The sequence below is a fragment of the Triticum dicoccoides genome, chromosome 5A (assembly GCF_002162155.2).
Source record: "Triticum dicoccoides isolate Atlit2015 ecotype Zavitan chromosome 5A, WEW_v2.0, whole genome shotgun sequence".
Classification (NCBI taxonomy): domain Eukaryota; kingdom Viridiplantae; phylum Streptophyta; class Magnoliopsida; order Poales; family Poaceae; genus Triticum; species Triticum dicoccoides.
In genome coordinates, this window is record NC_041388.1 from 276,852,592 (window position 1) to 276,869,558 (window position 16,967).

Below are 16,967 nucleotides of genomic sequence, written 5' to 3' on the forward strand. Positions count from 1 at the left end.
ACACCTAGGAAACTTGGCCCCGAAGCCGAGAGGGGTGGCTGCCATAGGGGAGGCGCCCCCACCTCTCCAAGTTACGTGAGATGGGGTAGGAGGGACGCTCAGCCCCTTAGTGGGCTAATGTGCCCCCTCCCCTTGGCCCATAAGGCCCCCCAACGCTTGTCGGGGCCTCCGAAACCCCTTTCGGACACGCTGGTCGTCACCCGGTACCCCCGGAACAATTCCGGACTCCAATACCCTTCATCCAATATATCGATCTTCACCTCCGGACCATTCCGGAACTCCTCATCACTTCCGGGATCTCATCTGGGACTCTGAACAACCTTCGGTAACCACATACTATTTCACATAACAACTCTAGCGTCACCGAACCTTAAGTGTGTAGACCCTACGGGTTCCGGAACCATGCAGACATGACCGAGACATCTCTCCGGCCAATAACCAATAGCGGGATCTGGATACCCATATTGGTTCCCACATGTTCCACGATGATCTCATCGGATGAACCACGATGTCGGGGATACAATCAATCCCGGTATACAATTCCCTTTGTCTATCGGTATGTTACTTGCCCGAGATTTGATCGTCGGTATCCCAATACCTCGTTCAATCTCGTTATCGGCAAGTCACTTTACTCGTTCCGTAACGCATGAACCCATGGCTAACTCCTTAGTCACATTGAGCTCGTTATGATGATGCATTACCGAGTGGCCCAGAGATACCTCTCTGTCATACGGAGTGACAAATCCCAGTCTCGATTCGTGCCAACCCAGCAGACACTTTCGGACATACCTGTAGTGCACCTTTATAGCCACCCAGTTACGTTGTGATGTTTGGTACACCCAAAGCATTCCTACGGTATCCGAGAGTTGCACAATATCATGGTCTAAGGAAATGATTCTTGACATTAGAAAAGCTTTAGCAAACGAACTACATGATCTTGTGCTACGCTTAAGATTGGGTCTTATCCGTCACATCATTCTCCTAATGATGTGATCCCGTTACCAATGACATCCAATGTCCATGGTCAGGAAACCATGATCATCTATTGATCAACGAGCTAGTCAACTAGAGGCTTACTAGGGACATATTACGATCTATGTATTCACACATGTATTACGGTTTCCGATTAATACAATTATAGCATGAATAATAGACAATTATAATGAACAAGGAAATATAATAATAACCATTTTATTATTGCCTCTAGGGCATATTTCCAACAGTTTTGATGCGTAGGTAAGAACGGTTCTTGCTCGGCCTGTAGCAGCCACGTAAAACTTGCAACAACAAAGTAGAGGACGTCTAACTTGTTTTTGCAGGGCATGTTGTGATGTGATATGGCCAAGACATGATGCTAAATTTTATTGTATAAGATGATCATGTTTTGTAACACAGTTATCGGCAACTGGCAGGAGCCATATGGTTCTCGCTTTATTGTATGAAATTGAATCGCCATGTAATTGCTTTACTTTATCACTAAGCGGCAGCGATAGTCGTGGAGGCAATAGTTGGCGTGACGACAGCAATGCTTCGATGGAGATCAAGGTGTCATGCCGGTGATGATGGTGATCATGACGGTGCTTTGGAGATGGAGATCAAAGCCACAAGATGATGATGGCCATATCATATCACTTATATTGATTGCATGTGATGTTTATCCTTTATGCATCTTATTCTGCTTGATTGAAGGTAGCATTATAAGATGATTTCTCACTAAATTTCAAGGTACAAGTGTTCTCCCTAAGTATGCACCATTGCCAAAGTTCGTCGTGCCGAGACACCACGTGATGATTGGGTGTGATAAGCTCTATGTTCACATACAACGGGTGCAAGCCAGTTTTGCACACGCAGAAATACTCGGGTTAAACTTGACGAGCCTAGCATATGCAGATATGGCCTCGGAACACTGAGACCGAAAGGTCGAGCATGAATCATATAGTAGATATGATCAACATAGTGATGTTCACCATTGAAAACTACTCCATTTCACGTGATGATCGGTCATGGTTGATATGGATCACGTGATCACTTAGATGATTAGAGGGATGTCTATCTAAGTGGGAGTTCTTAAATATGATTAATTGAACTTTAATTTATCATGAACTTAGTACCTGATAGTATTTACATATCTATGTTGTAGATCAATAGCTCGCGATGTAGCTCCCCGTTTATTTTGATATGTTCCTAAAGAAAAACTAAGTTGAAAGATGTTAGTAGCAATGATGCAGATTGGATCCGTGATCTGAGGATTATCCTCATTGCTGCACAGAAGAATTATGTCATTGATGCACCGCTAGGTGACAGACCGATTGCAGGAGTAGATGCAGACGTTATGAACGTTTGGCGAGCTCGATATGATGACTACTTGATAGTTTAGTGCACCATGCTTTACGGCTTAGAATCAGGGCTTCAAAGACATTTTTAACGCCACGGAGCATATGAGATGTTCCAAGAGTAGAAATTAGTATTTCAGACCCATGCCCATGTCGAAAGGTATGAGACCTTTGACAAGCACTTTGCCTACAAGATGGAGGAGAATAGCTCAGCTAGTGAGCATGTGCTCAAAATGTCTGAGTACTACAATCACTTGAATCAAGTGGGAGTTAATCTTCTAGATAAGATAGTGATTGACAGAGTTCTCTAGTCACTATCACCAAGTTACTGGAACTTCATGATGAACTATAATATGCAAGGGATAGCGGAAACGATTCCCAAGCTCTTTGTGATGCTGAAATCGACGAAGGTAGAAATCAAGAAAAGCATCAAGTGTTGATGGTTGACATGACCACTAGTTTCAAGAAAAGGGTAAAGGGAAGAAGGGGAACTTCAAGAAGAATGGCAAGCAAGTTGTCACTCCCGTGAAGAAGCCCAAAGTTAGACCCAAGCCTGAAACTGAGTGCTTCTACTACAAAGGAAATGGTCACTGGAAGTGGAACTGCCCTAGATATTTGGCAGATAAGAAGGATGGCAAGGTGAACAAAGGTATATGTGATATACATGTTATTGATGTGTACCTTACTAAAGCTCGCAGTAGCACCTGGGTATTTGATACTGGTTCTGTTGCTAATATTTGCAACTCGAAACAGGGACTACGGATTAAGCGAAGATTGGCTAAGGACGAGGTGACGATGCGCGTGGGAAATGGTTCCAAAGTCGATGTGATCGTCGTCGGCACGCTACCTCTACATCTACCTTCGGGATTAGTTTTAGACCTGAATAATTGTTATTTGGTGCCAGCGTTGAGCATGAACATTATATCTGGATCTTGTTTGATGCGAGACGGTTATTCATTTAAATCAGAGAATAATGGTTGTTCTATTTATATGAGTAATATCTTTTATGGTCATGCACCCTTGATGAGTGGTCTATTTTTAATGAATCTTGATAGTAGTTATACACATATTCATAATGTTGAAGCCAAAAGATGCAAAGTTGATAATGATAGTGCAACTTATTTGTGGCACTGCCATTTAGGTCATATTCGTAGAAAGCACATGAAGAACTCCATTCTGATGGACTTTTGGAATCACTTGATTATGAATCACTTGGTACTTGCGAACCATGCCTCATGGGCAAGATGACTAAAACGCCGTTCTCCAGAACTATGAAGCGAGCAACAGATTTGTTGGAAATCATACATACTGATGTATGTGGTCCGATGAATATTGAGGCTCGCGGCGGACATCGTTATTTTCTCACCTTCACAGATGATTTGAGCAGATATGGGTATATCTACTTGATGAAACATAAGTCTGAAACATTTGAAAAGTTCAAAGAATTTCAGAGTGAAGTGGAAAATCATCGTAACAAGAAAATAAAGTTTCTACGATCTGATCGTGGAGGAGAATATTTGAGTTACAAGTTTGGTCTTCATTTGAAACAATGCAGAATAGTTTCGCAACTCACGCCACCTGGAACACCACAGCGTAATGGTGTGTCCGAACATCGTAACTGTACTTTATTGGATATGGTGCAATCTATGATGTCTCTTACCGATTTTATCACCATCATGTTGGGTTTATGCATTAGAGACAGCTGCATTCACATTAAAAAGGGCACCATCTAAATCCGTTGAGACGACACCATATGAACTATGGTTTGGCTAGAAACTTAAGCTGCCATTTCTTAAAGTTTGGGGTTGTGATGCTTATGTGAAAAAGTTTCATCCTGATAAGCTCAAACCCAAATCGGAGAAATGTGTCTTCATAGGATACCCAAAGGAGACAGTTGGGTGCACCTTCTATCACAGATCTGAAGGCAAGACATTCGTTGCTAAGAATGGATCCTTTCTAGAGAAGGAGTTTCTCTCGAAAGAAGTGAGTGGGAGGAATGTAGAACTTGATGAGGTAATTGTACCTTCTCCCATATTGGAGAGTAGTTCATCACAGAAACTGGTTCATGTGACACCTACACCAATTAGTGAGGAAGCTAATGATGATGATCATGAAACTTCAGATCAAGTTTCTACCGAACCTCGTAGGGCAACCAGAGTATGGTGTGCACCAGAGTGGTACGGTAATCGTTTTTGGAAATCATGTTACTAGACCATGACGAACCTACGGACTATGAGGAAGCGATGATGAGTCCAGATTCCGCGAAATGGCTTGAGGCCATGAAATTTGAGATGGGATCCATGTATGAGAACAAAGTATGGACTTTGATTGACTTGCCCGATGATCGGTGAGTCATTAAGAATAAATGGATCTTCAAGAGGAAGACAGACACTGATAGTAGTGTTACTATCTACAAAGCTCGAATTGTCGCGAAATGTTTTCGACAAGTTCAAGGTGCTGACTACGATGAGATTTTCTCACTCGTTTCGATGCTTAAAAGTCTGTCCGAATCATGTTAGCAGTTGCCGCATTTTATGAAATCTGGCAAATGGATGTCAAAACTGTATTCCTTAATGGATTTCTTAAAGAAGAGTTGTATATGATGCAACCAGAAGGTTTTGTCGATCCTAAAGGTGCTAACAACGTGAGCAAGATCCAGCAATCCATCTATGGACTAGTGCAAGCATCTCGGAATTGGAATATATGCTTTGATAAAGTGATCAAAGTATATGGTCTTATACAGACCTGCGGTGAAGCCTGTATTTACAAGAAAGTGAGTGGGAGCACTACCGCATTTCTGATAAGTATATGTGAATGACATATTGTTGATCGGAAATAATGTAGAATTTTCTAGAAAGCATAAAGGAGTGTTTGAAAGGAGTTTTCAAAGAAAGACCTCGGTGAGGCTACTTACATATTAAGCATCAAGATCTATAGAGATAGATCAAGACGCTTGATATATTTTCAATGAGTACATACCTTGACAAGATTTTAAAGTAGTTAAAAATGAAACAGTCAAAGAAGGAGTTCTTGCCTATGTTGCAAGGTGTGAAGTTGAGTAAAGACTCAAAACCCAACCATGGCAGAAAATAGAAAGAGAATGAAAAGTCATTCCCTGTACCTCAGTCATAGGTTCTATAAAGTATACTATGTTGTGTACTAGTCCTATTGTATACCTTAGCATGATTCTAGCAAGGGAGTACAATAGTGATCTAGGAGTAGATCACTGGACAACGGTCAAAATTATACTTAGAGGACTAAGGAAATGTTTCTCGGTTATGGAGGTGATAAAAGAGTTCGTCGTAAAGAGTTACGTCGATGCAAGCTTTTTACATCAATCTAGATGACTATAAGTCTCGATCTGGATACATATTGAAAGTGGGAGCAATTAGCTAGAGTAGCTCCGTGCATAGTATTGTAGACATAGAAACTTGCGAAATACATATGGATCTGAATGTTGCAGACCCGTAGACTAAACTTCTCTCACAAGCAAAACATGATCACTCTTTGGGTTTTAATCACATAGCGATGTGAACTAGATTATTGACTCTAGCAAACCCTTTGGCTGTTAGTCACATGGAGATGTGAACTAATCACATAAAGATGTGAACTATTGGGGTTAAATCACATGACGATGTGAACTAGATTATTGCGTCTAGTGCAAGTGGGAGACTGAAGGAAATTTGCCCTAGAGGCAATAATAAAGTTGTTATTTATATTTCCTTGTATCATGATAAATGTTTATTATTCATGCTAGAATTGTATTAACTGGAAACTTAGTAGATGTGTGAATATATAGACAAACTAAGTGTCACTAGTATGCCTCTACTTGACTAGCTCGTTGAATCAAAGATGGTTAAGTTTCCTAGCCATAGACATGAGTTGTCATTTGATTAACGGGATCACATCATTAGAGAATGATGTGATTGACTTGACCCATTCCGTTAGCTTAGCATTCGATCGTTTAGTATATTGCTATTGATTTCTTCATGACTTATACATGTTCCTATGACTATGAGATTATGCAACTCCCGAATACTTGAGGAACACTTTGTGTGCTACCAAACGTCACAACGTAACTAGCTGACTATAAAGGTGCTCTACAGGTGTCTCCGATGGTGCTTGTTGAGTTGACATAGATCGAGATTAGGATTTGTCACTCCGATTGTCGGAGAGGTATCTCTGGGCCCTCTCGGTAATGCACTTCACTATAAGCCTTGCAAGCAATGCAACTAATGAGTTAGTTGCAGGATGATGCATTACCAAACGAGTAAAGAGACTTGTCGGTAACAAGATTAAGCTAGGTATTGAGATACCAACGATCGAATCTCGTGCAAGTAACATACCGATGACAAAGGGAACAATGTATGTTGTTATGCGGTTTGACCGATAAAGATTTTCATAGAATATGTAGGAGCCAATATGAACATCCAGGTTCCGCTATTGTTTATTTACCGGAGACGTGTCTCGGTCATGTCTACATAGTTCTCGAACCCGTAGGGTCCGCACGCTTAACGTTCGGTGACGATCGATATTATGAGTTTATGTGATTTGATGTACTGAAAGTAGTTCGGAGTCCCGGATGAGATCGGGGACATGCCGAGGAGTCTCGAAATGGTCGAGATGTAAAGATCGATATATTGGACGACTATATTCAGACATCGGAAAGGTTACGAGTGATTCGGGTATTTTTCGGAGTACCGGGGAGTTACGGAAATACGGGGAAGAAGTATTGGGCCTCATGCGCCAAGTGGTGGAAGAGAGGAGGCAGGGCACACGGCCCCCCTAGCCCAAACCGAATTGGACTAGGGGGCCGCCCCCCCTTTCCTCCTTTCCTCCCTCTCCTTCCTTCTCCCCTTCCCCCTTCCTTTCGTCCTCCTAGTAGGAGTAGGAAAGGAGAGTCCTACTCCTACTAGGAGGAGGACTCCTCCTCCTGGTGCACCCTGCAAGGGCCGGCCGGCCTTCCCCCTTGCTCCTTTATATAAGGGGGCAGGGGGCACCCCAAGACACACAAGTTGATCATTGATCCCTTAGCCGAGTGCGGTGCCCCCTCCATCATAATCCACCTCGATCATATTGCAGCGGTGCTTAGGAGAAGCTCTGCGTCGGTAGCAACATCATCACCGCCATCACGCCATCGTGCTGACGAAACTCTCCCATGAAGCTCTGCTGGATCGGAGTTCGTGGGACGTCATCGAGCTGAATGTGTGCTGAACTTGAAGGGGCCATGCGTTCGGTACTTGGATCGGTCAATCGTGAAGACGTACGACTACATCAACCGCGTTCTCATAATGCTTCCGCTTACGGTCTACGAGGGTATGTGGACGATACTCTTCCCTCTCGTTGCTATGCATCACCATGATCTTGCGTGTGCGTAGGAATTTTTTTAAAATTACTACGTTCGCCAACAACTATATGATTCACGTTTGACCTTTCGGTCTCAGTGTTCCGAGGCCATATCTGCATATGCTAGGCTCGTCAAGTTTAACCCGAGTATTCTGCACGTGCAAAACTGGCTTGCACCCATTGTATGTGAACATAGAGCTTATCACACCCGATCATCACGTGGTGTCTCAGCATGACGAACTGTAGCAATGGTGCATACTCAGGGAGAACACTTGTACCTTGAAATTTAGTGAGGGATCATCTTATAATGCTACTGCCGTACTAAGCAAAATAAGATGCATAAAGGATAAACATCACATGCAATCAAAATAAGTGATATGATATAGCCATCATTATCTTGTGCCTTTGATCTCCATCTCCAAAGCACTGTCATGATCACCATCATCACCGCCTTGACACTTTGATCTCCATCGTAGCATCGTTGTCGTCTCGCCAACAATTGCTTCTACGACTATCGCTACTGCTTAGTGATAAAGTAAAGCAATTACATGGCGATTGCATTTCATACAATAAAGTGACAACCATAAGGCTCCTTCCAGTTGCCAATAACATTTACAAAACATGATCATCTCATACAACAATTTATATCTCATCACGTCTTGACCATATCATATCACAACATGCCCAGCAAAAGCAAGTTAGACGGCCTCTACTTTGTTGTTGCAAGTTTTACATGGCTGCTACGGGCTTTTAGCAAGAACCGTTCTTACCTACGCATCAAAACCACAACGATTTTTCGTCAAGTGTGTTTTTTTAACCTTCAACAAGGACCAGGCGTAGTCAAACTCGATTCAACTAAAGTTGGAGAAACAGACACCCGCCAGCCACTTGTGTGCAAAGCACATCGGTAGAACCAATCTCATGAACGAGGTCATGTAATGTCGGTCCGGGCCGCTTCATCCAACAATACCGCTGAATCAAATTAAGGCATTGCTGGTAAGCAGTATGACTATTATCGCCCACAACTCATTGTGTTCTACTCATGCATATAACATCTACGCATAGACCTGGCTCGGATGCCACTGTTGGGGAGCGTAGTATTTCAAAAAAAATCCTACGATCATGCAAGATCTATCTAGGAGAAGCATAGCAACACGCGAGGAGAGTGTGTCCACGTACCCTCGTGGACCGAAAGCGGAAGCGTTTAGTAACGTGGTTGATGTAGTCGAACGTCTTCGCGATCCAACCGATCCAAGCACTGAACGTACGGCACCTCCGCGTTCAGCACACGTTCAGCTTGATGACGTCCCTCGATCTCTTGATCCAGTTGAGGACGAGGGAGAGTTCCTCAGCACGACGGCATGGCAATGGTGATGATGAAGTTAACGGCGCAGGGCTTCGCCTAAGCACTATGACGATATGACTGAGGTGTGTAACTGTGGAGGGGGCACCGCACATGGCTAAGAAAAGACTTGGTTTCCCTTTGGGGTGCCCCCTGCCCACGTATATAAAGAAGGGAGGGAGGGAGAGAGGCCGGCCCTCCTAGGGGCGCGCCAAGTGTAGGGAGTCCTACTAGGACTCCCAAGTCCTAGTAGGATTCCCTTTCCTTTTGGGAGTAGGAAAGAAGGACAGGAGGGATGAGGAAGAAGGAAGGGGGGCCGCACCCCCACCCCTTGTCCAATTCGGTTTGGGTAGGGGGGAGGTGCGCGCAACCTCGTGGCCCTTCTTACCTCTCTCCACTAAAGCCCAATAAGGCCCATTAACTTCCCCTGGCGAATTCCCGTAACTCTCCGGTACTCCAAAAAATATCTGAATCATTCGGAACCATTCCGATGTCCGAATATAACCTTCTAATATATCAATCTTTACCTCTCGACCATTTCGATACTCCTCGTCATGTCCGTGATCTCATCCGGGACTCCAAACAAACTTCGGTCATCAAATCACATAACTCATAATATAAATCGTCATCGAACGTTAAGCGTGTGGACCCTACGGGTTCGAGAACTATGTAGACATGACTGAGACACATCTCCTGTCAATAACCAATAGCGGAACCTGGATGCTCATATTGGCTCCTACATATTCTACGAAGATCTTTATCGGTCAAACCGCATAACAACATACGTTGTTCCCTTTGTCATCGGTATGTTACTTGCCCGAGATTCGATCATCGGTATCATCATACCTAGTTCAATCTCGTTACCGGCAAGTCTCTTTACTCGTTCTGTAATACATCATCCGTAACTAACTCATTAGTCACATTGCTTGCAAGGCTTATTATGATGTGCATTACCGAGAGGGCCCAGAGATACCTCTCTGATACTCGGAGTGACAAATCCTAATATCGATCCATGCCAACCCAACAAACACCTTCGTGGATACCTGTAGAGCATCTTTATAATCATCCAGTTACGTTGTGACATTTGATAGCACACAAGGTGTTCCTCCGATATTCGGGAGTTGCATAATCTCATAGTCAGAGGAACATATGTATAAGTCATGAAGAAAGCAATAGCAATAAAACTAAACGATCATTATGCTAAGCTAACATATGGGTCTTGTCCATCACATCATTCTCCTAATGATGTGACCCCGTTCGTCAAATGACAACACATGTCTATGGTGAGGAAACTTAACCATCTTTGATTAACGAGCTAGTCAAGTAGAGGCATACTAGGGACACTCTGTTTTGTCTATGTATTCACACATGTACTAAGTTTCCGGTTAATACAATTCTAGCATGATTAATAAACATTTATTATGATATAAGGAAATATAAATAACAAACTTTATTATTTTCTCTAGGGCATATTTCCTTCACCGCACACAGCTAAACAATTGCCTGGTGTGTTTTAGGGCGCTCCCCCATATATATATAGGTGGGAGGGAGAGGGGAGGCAGCCAGGAGGCGCTTACTTGGCCGAATCCTACTTGGGGTCCTCCCAAGTGGCGCGCCCCCTACCTTATTTGTCAGAGGGGGGAGGAAAGAGGGGAGGGGAAAGGAAGGGGAATCATATTCCCTTTCTTTTCTTTCCTCCTTCCCCTTTCCTTCTCCACCTTGGCCAGCCCATATGGGGGGCACACCAGCCCCTTGTGGCTGGTGCATTTCCCCTCTTGGCCCATAAGGCCCATATCTTTTGTCGGGGGTGCCCCCAAACCCCTTCCAGTGACCCGATAAGTACCTAGTACCCCCCAAAACACTTCCGGTGTCCGAATACTATCATACTATATATCAATCTTTACCTCTCGACCATTTCGAGACTCCTCGTCATGTCTGCGATCTCATTTGGGATTCCGAACAACATTCAGTTACCAAATCACATAACTCATATAATACTATATCTTCAATGAATGTTAAGCGTGCGGACCCTAAGGGTTCGAGAACTATGTAGACATGACCGAGACACCTCTCCGGTCAATAACCAATAGCAGAACCTGGATGCCCATATTGGCGCCTACATATTCTACGAAGATCTTTATTGGTCAAACCATTATGACAACATACGTAATTCCCTTTGTCCATCGGTATGTTACTTGCCCGAGATTCGATCGTTGGTATATTCATACCTAATTCAATCTCATTACCGGCAAGTCTCTTTACTCGTTCCGTAATACATCACCTCGTGACTAACTCCTTAGTCGTTTGCTTGCAAGCTTATGACGTGTATTGCCGAGAGGGCCGAGAGATACCTCTCCGAAACTCGGAGTAACAAGTCGATCTATGCCAACTCAACAAACACCTTCGGAGATACGTGTAGAGCATCTTTATAATCACCCAGTTATGTTGTGACGTTTGATAGCACACAAGGCATTCCTCCGATATCCGGATATCCGGGAGTTGCATAATCTCATAGTCGAAGGAATATGTATTTGACATGAAGAAAGCAATAGCAATAAAACTGAACGATCATTATGCTAAGCTAATGGATGGGTATTTTCCATCACATCATTCTCCTAATGATGTTATCCCGTTATCAAATGACAACTCATGTCCATGGTTAGGAAACCTTAACCATCTTTGATCAATGAGCTAGTCTACTAGAGGCTCACTAGGGACACGGTGTTTGTTTATGTATTCACACATGTATTAAGGTTTCCAATCAATACAATTCTAGCGTGAATAATAATCCTTTATCATGAATAAGGAAATATAAAATAAAAACTTTATTATTGCCTCTAGGGCATATTTCCTTCACCATATAACCATCCCACAACGTGCGATGATGAATCACTCCAAAGCTCTTGTCTAGCGGAGAACATAAGAAGAAATTGTTTGTAGGGTACGAAACCACCTTAAAATTATTCTTTCTGTTCGATGTATTCAAGAGTTCGTACTAAAATAATGCAAAGTTATTCTTTCTCTTCGATCTATCCAAGAGTTTGTACTAAAATAACACCATATGATACGCATCAACCAACTCTAATTTCACCACAAGTATCCATGAGTTGATTATATGATATGCATCAAACAATTTCAGATTCATAATCCAACACAAACAACCTCAAAGAGTGCCCCAAGATTTCTACCAGAGAAACAGAGACAAGAACGTGCATCAACCTCTGATACGTCTCCAACATATCTATAATTTTTGATTGTTCCATGCTATTATATTATCTGTTTTGGATGTTAATGGGCTTTATTTTACACTTTTATATTATTTTTGGGACTAACCTATTTACCGGAGGCCCAACCCAAATTGTTGTTTTTTTTCCTATTTTAGTATTTCATAGAAAAGGAATATCAAACGGTGTCCAAACGGAATGAAACCTTCGGGGCATGATTTTTGAAACAAACGTGATCCAGGGGACTTGGATTGGACGTCAAGAAACAATCGAGGAGGCCACGAGGCAGGGGGGCACGCCCACCCCCCTGGGCGTGCCCTCCACCCTCGTGGGCCCCTCGTTGCTCCACCGACCTAATTCTTCCTTCTATATATATTGACATACCCCGAAAACATTCAGGAGCACCACGAAACCCTATTTCCACCACTACAAACTTCTGTACCCAAGAGATCCCATCTTGGGGCCTTTTCCAGAGCTCCGCCGGAGGGGGCATTGATTACAGAGGGCCTCTACATCAACTCCATGGCCCCTCCGATGATGTGTGAGTAGTTTGCTTCAGACCTTCGGGTCCATAGCTAGTAGCTAGATGGCTTCTTCTCTCTCTTTGTATCTCAATACAAAGTTCTCCTCGATTCTCTTGCAGATCTATTCGATGTAATCTTCATTTGCGGTGTGTTTGTCGAGATCCGATGAATTATGGGTTTATGATCAAGTTTATCTATGAACAATATTTGAATCTTCTCTGAATTCTTTTATGTATGATTAGTTTATCTTCGCAAGTCTCTTTGAATTATCAGTTTGGTTTGGCCTACTAGATTGATCTTTCTTGCAATGGGAGAAGTGCTTAGCTTTGGGTTCAATCTTGCGGTGCTCGATCCCAGTGACAGAAAGGGAAACGACACGTATTGTATTGTTGCCATCGAGGATAAAAAGATGGGGTTTACATCATATTGCATGAGTTTATCCCTCTACATCATGTCATCTTGCTTAAGGCGTTACTTTCTTCTTATGAACTTAATACTCTAGATGCATGCTGGATAGCGGTCGATGTGTGGAGTAATAGTAGTAGATGCAGAATCGTTTCGGCCTACTTGTTTCGGACGTGATGCCTATATACATGATCATGCCTAGATATTCTCATAATTATTCGCTTTTCTATCAATTGCTCGACAGTAATTTGTTCACCCACCGTAATACTTATGCTATCTTGAGAAAAGCCACTAGTGAAACCTATGGCCCCGGGTCTATTCTCCATCATACAAGTTTCCAATCTATTTTATTTTGCAATCTTTACTTTCAATCTATATCATAAAAATACCAAAAGTATTTATCTTATTATTATTATCTCTATCAGATCTCATTCTTGCAAGTGGCCGTGAAGGGATTGACAACCCCTTTATCGTGTTGGTTGCGAGGTTCTTATTTGTTTGTGTAGGTACGACGTGACTCGCACATGGTCTCCTACTGGATTGATACCTTGGTTCTCAAAAACTGAGGGAAATACTTACGCTGCTTTACTGCATCACCCTTTCCTCTTCGAGGGAAAACCAACGCAGTGCTCAAGAGGTAGCAACCCCTATGCCTAGATTACCCCAATGTCACCTCGAGAATCCGCGAGTTGAGTGCCAAAACACATATCAAGTGAATCAATATGATACCCCATTGTCACCATGGGTATTCGTATGCAAGACATATATCAAGTGCCCTCAAATCCATAAAAGTATTCAATCCGATAAGAAGGAAATCTCAAAGGGAAAACTCAATTCATCACAACAAGATAGAGAGGGGAAAACACCATATGATCCAACTATATTAACAAAGCCCGCGATACATCAAGATCCTGCCATCTCAAGAACACGACATAGAGAGTTAAACACATAGCTACTGGTACAAACCGTCAGCCCCTAAGGGTGGACTACTCCCTCCTCATCATGGTGGCTGCCGGGATGATGAAGATGGCCACCTGTGATGATTCCCCCCTCCCGTAGGGTGCCAGAACAGGGTCCAGATTGGTTGTCCTGGATATAGAGACTTGCGGCGGTGGAACTTCCGATCTATCGACTCCCCTAGGGTTTTTGAAATATTTGGAAATTTATAGGGCGAAGAGGCAGTGCGGGAGGCCACCGAGGTGGGCACAACCCACCTGGGCACGCTCGGGCCTCCAGGCGTGCCCTGGTGGGTTGTGCTCCCCTCGGAGCCACCCTCTGGTACTTCTTTGGCCCACCGGGTGTCTTCTAGTCCAGAAAAATTCACCAAAAAGTTTCGCTGCGTTTGGACTCCATTTGGTATTGATTTTCTACAAAGTAAAAAACAAGCAAAAAACAACAACTGGCACTATGTCAATAGGTTAGTCCCAGAAAATGATATAAAGTTGCTATAAAATGATTGTAAAACATCCAAGAATGATAATATAACATCATGAATACTTCATAAATTATAGATACGTTGGAGAAGTATCAATCCGCCCTCAATACCTCGAGCACGTGTGTCTTTTGCTCTTGCCTTTTCTTCCACATGAAGAGTACCAATGAGATCCGAAATGGAAAACTCATGCCTCTTATGCTTCAATAAGGTAGCAAAGTTCCTCCATGAGAGAGGAAGCTTAGTGATGATGCCTCCGGCAACAAACTTGTCCGCTAACATACAATTGAAGTGCTCAAGTTCTCAAGCAAATGAATGTATCTTGTGAGCTTGCTCAACCACAGAGCGCTCATCAGTCATCCTGTAGTCATAGAATTGTTCCATGATGTACAACTCAGTGCCGCATCCGAGACCCCAAACTTGGCCTCGAGTGCATCCCACATATCTTTTCCATTATCAATTGACGCATCAACATCAACTATGTTCTCACCAAGAACACTCAAGAGAGCAGCCTTAAACAGGGTATCCATTTTCTGAAAAGCCTGTTACTGTTGAGGATCAAGAATTCCTCCAGGTTTGCCAAGAGTGGCGTTATAGCAGCTCATGGTTTGAAACCGTAGAACGGCTCTCACGCGCCACCTCTTATAGTGGATACCCTCAAACATAGGAGGTCACATGGAAGCAGCAAAACTACTCGGGGTAAATTGCCTATAATAAGGTTTTTGGATTGTTGGAAATATGAGCAATTTACCAAATGATTTTATTAAAAGAAATACTAGATAAAACATGACTATTATAGCAGAGATAAAACAAGTCATGCAATATGACAGGGAGAAGGTAAATAGCATCTGCATATATGATCTAGAACCAAACATATCTAGAGCAGATACTAGAGCAATCTGCATATATGAACTAGAACCGAACATATCTAGAGCATACACTAGAGGAAGAAACTGTGGCAGGACCTCTAACAGAAAGATCATGAGAACGTACGAACAACGACAGAAGCATCCGGCCATGTCGTCGAAGCGGTTGTCGACATCGGGGAAGAAGTCGTCATTGGGGAAGTGGTTGTCGGCGTCCGGATCGTCCGTTATGAACTGGTTAGTAGTCACGCAGAGCGCTCCCCAAATACCTTATCACCCTTCTCCCGTACATGACTCAAAGAGGTGGGGTTTCGGAGGCCTACTGTCCCGACCTGCGGTGCACGCCGCAAGCCGGGATGGGGAAGATCGTAGCAGAAGCTCAGAGATTGGAACTCGGTGGTGAGAGGAAGATGATTCTCCGGTGTGTCTCTCTAGAGAGGGGTGAGCTCTCTTTTATAGGCATGGGAGAAGGAGGCGAGATGGCAGCGATGAGAGGTGAAGAAAAAGAGGGAGGCGAAGCGAACAGTCTGCAGCCGAAGAGGTGCGCCGTTCGGATTCAATCTCCACTACAGAAAAACGTTTTAGCTCCCGCGTGACCATTCGTATACCCGTTATGCGTGACAAAAATTTAGACATCGTCTCGGCTCATTCCCGCAACCTGCGGCGCGGCGCTGCGCGGCGCATTGTGACGAGGCGGGCGGCGGAAGAGGAGCGCGCGTGAATGTCCCTCTTGTCCTCACACTCATACATGTGGGGAAACAACCTCCCTTATAAGGAGGTCCAACTCCTACCAAACTAGCAACGTGGGACTAAACTTTGGTTCCACCTCTTGCCTTGCACGAATGGGCTGAGTGGGCCTCTAGAATTTATTAGGAATTTCTGAAATTGCTATTGGGCTACCAAAATAGATTAAATTCCAGTAAGGGGTAGGTGGGAGTCGGTGTCGTGTCATTCGTGTCGTGATCCTCTGGATGCCGATCCACTCGCTGCCGAGCTACTTGTATCTCCCTCTAGTTCACCCACTCGGGCCCAGTTGTTAGTGTGTTGGCCCTACGCTAACGAGTGGGTCTTGCTGCAGCTGCTTCTGTAGCTGGGGTCGAGTTGACAGGGACCCAGACATCTGTACCCAAAACAGATGTGTTGACCAGACTGCGCTACACCTCGTCTCCCCCTCAGAACATATGGATCGGCCCGATCCATAAAGAAAAGAACCACCGCTTTTAGGAAATTTTTACAATTCTCTTTTACTTGCATTTTCTTTCGTGAAGGCTCGCTCTCGTTCTTCTTGCATATTTCCCTTTTTGCTTGAGAATTGTATCTGTGACTACTGTTGTTTTGCCAATCTGTCTGTCCCCAATAATGAACTCTCGCTGACCGCGCCCTATAGGGATCATCGAATCGATAACAATAAGCCATGTTTGAAGAGGTTCGTATACGGAACGCCTGGAAATTCTACTTGGAGTCGGAGATTCAATTGAGCGAGATTCGGAAGCTA